The sequence below is a fragment of the Cyprinodon variegatus genome, unplaced genomic scaffold (assembly GCF_000732505.1).
Source record: "Cyprinodon variegatus isolate N-32 unplaced genomic scaffold, C_variegatus-1.0 Scaffold397, whole genome shotgun sequence".
NCBI lineage: Eukaryota > Metazoa > Chordata > Actinopteri > Cyprinodontiformes > Cyprinodontidae > Cyprinodon > Cyprinodon variegatus.
The window spans coordinates 698937-708409 of NW_015150850.1; the positions used below are offsets into that span (position 1 = coordinate 698937).

Sequence of the window (9473 nt, forward strand, 5' to 3'; positions counted from 1 at the left end):
ATCCAATAAAGGCCTGGACCGCGATGCACTTGAGTGAAATAAAGGCCCGGGCCTATATTAGAGAATTTACGGTATATAAAATGAAAGTATTAGCCTAATTTTGACAAAATTTGTCTTTTAAAAAGTTTAAAAAGTAATTCTAGATTGAAAACGTTGGATGTCTCAATCGCTTAATAATGCAAACTTTGTTACAAAATAACCCTTGTTTAGTCAACCAAATAAGGCCAGACAAAACAAATGAAGCAAAGCTTTTTCAAACAAACCCATCTTCAGTATTACTGTATTAAAATAAAACAGAAAAAGCCATTCGCACAAAATTCAAACCAGTACTCAGGCAAAGCAGCAGAAAAGTTTAGATGAAATTGTAAACAATAGCTAAAACAATGAATCTGATTAATCGTGACTAATCAGTTATTGGAATAATCATCAACTTATTTAGTAATAAATTAATTGTTAAAGGTGGAGCTCCATCTAGAACTCCTAGAGTAGAATTTTTTTTGTTTTACCTGGTTTAATTTAGTAAAAAAGTGTTTTTTAAGGAATCTTTGGCTATCCAATTAATTGAAAAAACATAATAGAAAGATTATTCAATTTGCAAAGTAATGGTTAGTTGTGGCCCTAGTGTAGACTAAGACTAGTGATATATTCCAATTAGTTGGGTTTTATGCTCTGGAACATTTTCTAAGTTAAGGACAGGACATTAACCTGAACCCCAGGTTGATATTTCATGAAAATAAAAATAATTTGCTTTTAACTATGCATATAAGCAACCAATAAGTAAACCGTTGTTGGTTCTGTCACATTAATTATGTCAGGGACTGGGATTCCTTTCTTTTAAAGAAAAGGAACGACTGAGACATCCCTACTAACGGCTTTAAGAACAGAAATTATTTTATTCAATTACAGTTGTATGACTTTTAAACAAATGACTGGTCATTTGAAATACTTCACGTTATGTGGCTACAGCATTTATCACTGGCTGACGTACAGGACCAAGCTGATTCCTGCTGAACACAATGATGTACACCAAAGTACACCAACGCAGCTGAAGGATAAGCTCAGCGGTAGACTAAGCTCCACCTCAGGAAGTTTTAGCTACAAATTGAGTGCTCACGATAAGATGACCATATGTCATCCTTTTGTATGACCTGTACCCAGCAAAACGCAAATGTTAGCCTCTGTTTTATGAAATAAATGTTGGGTGTGCACCGTGTAGAAGCATGATGCCTTCAAACAACAGCTAGTTAAGAAAATTAAGGTTACAGTAAGAGTAGAAGAGCTTCTCTGAGGCCTTTTAAAAAAACAGCAGGGCACCACTGACAGGAGCCGACCTGTGATATTATGCTGGTGTTATATTTATCATTTTGTTTTAACTGAACTGATCATTGCTACTATTAAAGGTTTGGTTTGTGCTACAAAGTGTTACTAGTGTTCCCAGCAAGCAGGAATTGGGGAAGCTGTGGAATGAATAAGAGGGATGGGAAAAAATCTTAACAGAATGACTAAAGAAAAAGTATTTTTAGCTCACATTTTCAGAGTTAGTAATAAGTTGTTTTGTTTATAGTGATTTGAGAACATAGATTTTCAGTCTTAGGTAAGTTTGTCTTCTTGGACATGGCAGTTTATCATGAAAAATATAAAGCAGGTAATGAGAGAAGAACCATGAAAGAGAGGAAGGAGAGAGAACCTCCTGGTAAAATGTACATTTCATCTGTTTAGCTTCAAATTAAAATAGTTAAACATTTTTTATTTACAATCTAAATTGTTAAACTGTAGGAGCTTCATAGACTTGGCTTAAACATTTTCACATGTTTGTAGGCATCTGTTGTGGGCATTCTTGGAAGCATTTTCTGAGGCTTTGATATAATCTATATTGATATCAGAATTATATCAACCAAAAATTAAAAATACATACATCTTTCTGGCCTTAAAGGTAACTGGACTAACCGTAGCCCTATGCACTACTGGGATCACTGAATGCATTTAAGATCAAACTATGGCTCAGTTGCACATAAAGAGTAGAACGATTTTTAACAGGCAACAACAGCACTAGTAAAAAAAAAAAAAAGAATTACAAGACAAAACAACTAAAAAAACCTCTGAAGGAACCGCTTATATATATATATATACCATCAAAGAGAAATACTAGAATGAGCAGGACCATAAAAAACCTTTATTGACAAGCAAGTGGCGAGTTTGTATTATAAACACGATACAGTGACTAATGTTTACACTACTGACAGTAATGTTTTACTTGGACCAGTCTGGCAAAACTGTCTGTGCTTGATGAGACAAAGTACAAATCCTATCCTGCAGTAACCTTAAGACTACAGTTACATTTAATGCTCAACAGCATATAGATGAATTCAGTTTTTATATAAACTGATTTAATTTATAGGTTATAAAGAAATGTTGGGAGAAACTGGTCAAACTGCTGAAGAAATCCAACATTGGTAATTAGCTTTCCAAGATTAAAGATATTACATAATGCAACGTTTGATCACATCTAAATCCTAATGGTATGAAAGCAGCTCATAAAAAGCATGATGCATATTTACTGTGTGGGAACCTTATACGGGCGTGACAGGAGTCTTCAGTGGTTATTACGACAGATTTCTTCTTGCTAGGTTAACTTCCAAGAACCTCTTTTTTTTTCCCCCCATGCGGTAAACAAAACCCTTTCAAAATCCTTCCATTACGCAAGTTCCTCAAAAAATGTCATATCATTCCACAGATAGGTTGAGACCATAACTCCCTCTCAGATGTTTACTGTGGTCAGTGTGAAATATTTCTCTTTCGTTGCTTATTTCTTTAAACCATTAAACATCAAGCAATGACAGAAGCACAGCTCAGTTTATCTACAGAGCTGCTGATGAGACTCAGCGAGGCGCAGACAGATGCTTAGCTAAGTGGGTCACATGAACAGAGTAATCATTAGAGGGAAGCTGAATGCACATATGTCTCGACCCAATACAGCCGCATTTCAAACGTATGCGAATATACTCCTACTGAATCACAGGGAAGCATTTAATGAACCAAATATCTACCACGTTATCCTATTTACATGCAATAGCATCTATGTTTTCAGACGGTTTTAACACTGTTGCCAAATGTTTTGAGTTTCTGGGCAGCTGAGACCATCTGATGCAAACATGGCGCAATCAGACAACAGGATTATTAACATTCCCTAACAGTGAGTACTTTTAACAAAAGCGTTGAAATACAACAAGCTATAATTTAAGTCATTCAGGTTTTTAAAAAAAAAGCTTTACCTAGAAAGGGTTGCTAAAAACAAATCCATACACTGAAAACCAACACCTTCCAAATTAAAAGGCTGTACTTCTTAAATTACTGTACCCATTTGTTTTAATCCTGGGTATGCAACTGCTGCGCTAACATTTGGCTGCTAATCCAGGGTAATCAGCACTACACATGTGCACATTCATCAACAAACACTTAGAAACAATTAGCTTTACAGAGAGTAGTTTTGTTTTTTGTTCATCGGCCATGGGCCAGTTTGAATGACAGACCGTAAATGGTCCATCATTGGTTTGGCGACTAAATTATTTCACTTGAACAGAACTGCAACTTCTCTACAAACATCAACTGTAAGCAGATCAATCACGTCATTCCTCCTTCTCCAGGAGATTTTATAAAAAGGGGGTGGCAAATGCAGCAAACTGTTTTGCTCACCTTCCATGCATCATATGGCGTTAAAGAGCTACAAACTGAAGCCATAACAACCCAAATGGCAAAGTATAAGGCATTTAGATTATTCTTATCTCTGCTGTTATCAGTTTGTACATTAGAGTAATTTTATTTGCAAAGAAGAGCCAATTAAGAGAAACTAGTCAAAAAATGTTTAGTCAAAGAAACAAATTCCTAACAAAAAAAAAACCAAAAAATGTTAAACTAAATGAAAAGCAATAGTGAAAGACCAAGTTAGACGCTACAGTAGGCCAAAGCGAGGGAGATAAGACCTCTGAACATACAAACAGAGCTACAATTAATAATTTAGAAATTTGAGGTGTTAAAATGACGCAGTCAAAGTCCAGATTTATGCACATATTATAATCTACAGTGAGTCGTAAAAGTTGAACATAATGGATTATTTGGAAACTAAGTATCTTCTCTGCAATTCTGCAATTATAAATGCATAAAATCATGTCAGTTAATCGCATAAAACTTGATAAGCCTTGGTGGCCTGATTAAGTGTGAATCGGTCCATAGAAATGTGTCTAATGCATGTTACTTGCTTTATAACAGATGATTAGTAAAGGATAGTCCACCAAATAAAAAAGCAGCATAGCGTGAAATTTATTTTTTTAACCCAGGTACATCCTTTTTATAGCATTAGCCACAAAACTCAGTCAACTAAAACACTAATGTTGTTGCCAATGATCAACAGTCACTTGTGCAATTAGTCACTGAACATGTGCCATTTGGGTCTGCTTATTTCACATTTCTGTCCATGTTAAGAAAAATAAGCATACAAACAAAAACAGCATGCATCTGTCAGAGGAAGTAGAAGAGCTTCTACCTTTGGCATAAAAATGTTCTTGAACAAGCATCTGGAGTCACGGTGATAGTGAGGGAAAGCAAAAAAACACATCGCTATTTGCTCAAAAGCAACACTGACCATCAGAAGAAAAAAAGGCCTGAAATCCAACCCATGCACTGACATTCCCCTGCTTCAGAGTTTCTGTTTCAGCAGGAACTAAGGTAGTAAAGATGCCACTCAGTTGGATTTTAAAACAATCTAACCGCCAAGACGAAGAAGAAGACGACGAGTTAGGCAGACCTGAGCAAAGACAGTTTGGCCCTTTTAAAACTTGAAAGTTTAATTGTAGTTAACTTTATAAAACAAAGCTTTTGTCTTTCAATTTTTTTAAAGATAGTCATCTGAGGAGAAATAGCAGGGAGGGAAAACATAAATGAAAGACAAAATGGCATGAAGTGTGAGTGCAGTTTGGTTCCTTTGCCAGATGTGTAACACTAATTTGGGTATGTAGGAAGTAAGCACAATCAATCTCATCTTTAATTTGTGAAAGATCTACCAAAGTCGAATCAAAGCTGCAGATAACTGTCAATTATGAACATCTGCTTTAAAATCTGCAGTTAAATAGCCGGCTGTATGAACCAGCTGCACAGGTGGCGAGGAGTGAAAAGCTTTCAGATTAATGTATCTTTTAGAGCAAAAGCATAAGCTCACACCAAAAAAATCTCAAAGATAAAGCTGCACGTTATGAAATAACTTAACAACTTTATCAGTGGCACAATGTTTGACAGTCCTGCTGCTAAAACTTTGTATAACATTTGTTTTTTTCCCAGTTGGGAGATAATTTAAACTAACATTTCTCAAGGTTGGAGCTTTGAGAGGGAGAGAGATCTTCCAGATTATTGGGCTCTGCACCACACAGTCTTTATAAATCCATGAAAAAAAAGGCAGCCTTGACAAATCAACACCACACATGTGTCCAATTCCTTTTTTTTCTACTTATTCAAATTAAGTTTTTATTCCAGTAATTGGAAGAAAAACAAGCCTGCAGCAACATAGGGAAACAAAGCAAAGTTACTAAAAACTTTAAATAATGTGAAGCATCAAAAAGATTAGCCGATTTCTTACTTTGCAAATATAAGATATAACTTTTATCAAATAAGTTTTAATTAAAAGGTCTGATTCTTCTACCAATTTTCCGTTTTGTTTAAACCAGTGGTATAAATGATTGTAGTTTCTACCACAGATTTAAACTGATTCCCATCATATCTTAGATTGTAAGTGGAGGAAATGACAAAGGGAGGCAGATAGCTTTGTTTACATTATCGCTAGAAAGTCTTCTGAAGCCTCATCAGACTCAGCATCTGTTTACAAGACGACAACACAGCCGTCAAATCAGGAGCATGATTCTGAAGGCAGACAAATCCCTTCCTTTTTTTTTTTTTTTTTTTTGGTGAGACAATCCCCTGATTTGGATGCAGACAGCGTTGGTATCCTGTCACACAACAACACTTTCCCTTTGACAACAATCTCTTTTATCTGTCAGCACAGTCAGGTCTCATGGGTTTTGATCAATTAAATAATATACACAGACCGAAACGTGGGAGATTCAGAACAAATTTGTCAATTAATAATAATTCATAGTTTTACCACTTTCACTTGACAGGGAAAACACCAATATTTAGAATTAGGACCAAATTGGTTCCCAGTTTAACTTGCACATTTATTTTCTAATTTATTTATTTTCTTGTTGCTTTTTCCATCATTGAGGCAGAGCTCTTACCATCATTTCTAAGTGGTGTCTCCTGTTGTAGCTTCAAAGCTCCACTAGCAATATTAGAATATAATGGTAGTATAAGAAAGCCTGGAAACTGAGTGAAAAGCAAACAGTAATCTTTGGAAACAACAAGGATGAAGCTGCTGCTGCTGCTACAGCGGTTAGTTTAATGACTGTTGGAGGGGATGACATTTAACAAAGCGACAGCCTTATATAAACAAAGGTATGGCTTATAGAAAACATGAGAGCGAGATGGCAACTGAAACATGAAACAGAGCATTAAATTGTAAATATACAAATCTTAAACTAAATAGATGTATATATCTAAACAGCTTAGAAATAAATACATGTATCTAGAGTAATCTAAATATGTCAACTAAATAGTAATTTATTTTATATTTATTTATAAAAAAAAACTGAATAAGATTTCAACTTTGAATTTTTTTGTGGGTTTTTTAATTGCAAGATGAAATAATCTAAAGTGTCATGGAGATTTTATCACACAGACCTTAACATTTGATTAAATAGGCTGCTATTCATTTCATTTTAGCCAATTATATCAACTAGAGTAATTCCAGCTGCGATAAATTCATCAGCAATCAAAAACTAAAATATTTAGAAAAATAAACTGAAATTGGGAGGTATTGTTTTTCGCATTTGTGTTCATTTTATTACACTAACATTGAGCTGTGAACTCAGCTTTTTTTTTTATGTAGCATTGTTTTTAAATGTGGGTCAAACATTTTTCACATGTTTTTCAAACCTCAACTTAAACACCATATGTGCTTTTATATGAAAGAAAAAAATGAATTCCCCATGAGGTTTGTTTGATTGTTTCAATTATTAAACACCTCTGCAAGCTTTCATTTAACAACAAATCAGGTCTGAGATTATTAAAAAAAAAAATGACCAAAAGACTAACAAGTGGTCATAAAACATGACTGAGTTAATAAATAGACTAACAAACAATGAGCAGTCTTGTCAGGATGGAGCAACAAGGAAGCAGTAACTTATATTTCAAAAAGCTTATCATGGTGGATCTCTGTTGTAGACTTGTTTCTCTTTCCATCATGCTGTCCTTGTGTAGTGTGTCATGAACATGATTTTAATAAAGAATTTACTGGACTCTACAACATGTCTAGTGATGATCCATAATAATCCAGAATATTTCAGGTCATTCATAAAGAAGGCAAAATCGTTGTTTTTTTTTCTCCCACACTGTTTTCAGTGTGCTGCACTTTATGAATTAGAAATGTTAATTTCACTGCTAACTGCTGCTCATTCACTGTCTGAGAGCTGCAGAAAGCAAAATTTCTTAAAAACAATAAAAGTTGCCCAAGTCTAAGTCACATGAACCAAATACTGAAGTTAAAGAGAGCTGATGCATAAAGTTAAACTCACTTTATGTCAATTTTTTATGAAATATTACAAGAAACCTAAAAACTCCCCCCTTTTAAAGCAATCATTAATACAAATGATGACTACACTTGGGATTTTCTGCTGCATGCTATTGTTAATGTTTACAACTCGCATACATGTGACACACTAAAGATTACATTTCCTATTTTAAATCAAAGATGTTGCCGTAGCAATGACAAACTTATAACATCTTAATTGGCAGTTGTCAATAAATGCAGCTGTCTCTGTAGATGGCTATCAGTTCTTAAATGGGTAGAAACAATGGCAGCTGATAGCTCTGTTTACATTAGAGCTAGAAATCTCATATCTGTTAAGAAGACAGTGACAACCATTAGCAGTAAATTCACTTTATAACAAATGGTATTTCCTGTCCTAGTTTGTTAGTTACAATATATAAATATATATAATGTATGCTGAGCAGTGGAAGTTGAAGAATGGAGGTTTTTAAAGTGTAGCATTCCCAAACATACGGTTGTTTTAGATGTAAAATGTGCTCACTTTCCTTGACAGAGTTTGTGCCATCAATGCTACATTAATTAAAACAGCTCGAGGTAAAATTAGCTTGAATTATCAAATAAAACTGAGATGGGACAGTGTGAGAATGGGAAAACACTCCAGGACGCCACGGTGAGGCTAGCAGCAGTGTTAGCATGGGGGGCCCCATAACTTACGCAAACAAAGACACTTACCTCAATTCACGCAGAGTTTTTCCGTTATTTACTGGTGTCCAGGTACGGTTAAAAAAAATAAAATTAAAATAAAAGTACCGCTTTCCAAAAAAAATAATTTCCAAAATAGCAAGCAACGGTTAGCTTGTGAGGTTTCGGATTAGCAGCTAGCTAGTGGTGCCCACTTAAAGAGCAAGTTGAAGCTGCTGGCCCACTGCGTACATTTCTTCTAAGCAGCAGCCTTCAAGTTCTTCTGCTGTTTTCGCTAATTTAAGTGCTTTACCCTCCCAGTGAGTATAAAGGCGACCACGCAGCGAAACGACCCGCAACTAGTGTGAATTAACGACACCGAACATCAAACAAATCCAAAATGTCCACGACTATCAGTAAGGAAATAGAAAAGGTAAAAAAAAAAAAAAAAAATGCGTACGACCTCCGACTGAAACGTTTTCCTCTAAAGCGCGCCGCACCCAGATGTTTTCGCTCATAATTTCCTCGGGTTTTAATCGTTGGCCACAGTCGCGGCTGTTCAACGGTCGCTCGGTGCTACATGGAGGCTCGCGGACTCCAGATGATGAGGCGAGCTTCTTCTCCGCGACCTTTACCAGACGACTGTACACCAGAAGTCGCTTTCCCAGCTTCACTCACAGCCGCTGCGGTGATGCTTTCACTATCTCACCCAGACTGTGTTTAGTGATTATCCCCATCTTCCCCCCTCCTCTTCCTTCCTTCTTATATTCTTCCTCTCTTAACGCGTCCCCAGCGCAGACCAAACCATAAATGTGAATTCCCCGCTGTAAATTATTTATTTTAAAATCCGATTTCCCACACATAGAAAATGTGTTTGCACCATTATGTTAGGAGACTGCAAACACTTTTAGCGTTTTGGCGCCCCCTGCTGTAAATCCAGAATACTTTTCTTTGATAAAAAAAAACAAAAAACAAAAAAAACAATATGGGCAAATTTTCACTTAATCTAGGAAAGTAAAGCTACGGAAGAGAATTAGGGCCACTGGAAAATGTTTTTTTAATATTATTTCAGTTTAAAATGGGAAAAAAGTCAGAATTCTGACTTTAAAGTCAGAACTGTTTTTCTCAGATTTCTGACTTC

General features: G+C 35.6%; 1 protein-coding gene across 3 annotated transcripts in view; it reads right to left on the reverse strand.

Moving 5' to 3' along the window:
- The window catches only part of erbb2ip (erbb2 interacting protein), a 57866-nt gene extending 48745 nt beyond the window's left edge, over positions 1-9121 (reverse strand). For 2 of the 3 annotated variants that reach the window (XM_015387533.1, XM_015387534.1), the window contains exon 1: positions 8384-9121. The gene's annotated coding sequence lies outside the window, so the exon portion shown is untranslated. The remainder of the gene's footprint in view (positions 1-8383) is intronic. The other variant, XM_015387532.1, reaches the window with a different exon arrangement.
- Between the last annotated feature and the right edge of the window lie 352 nt (positions 9122-9473).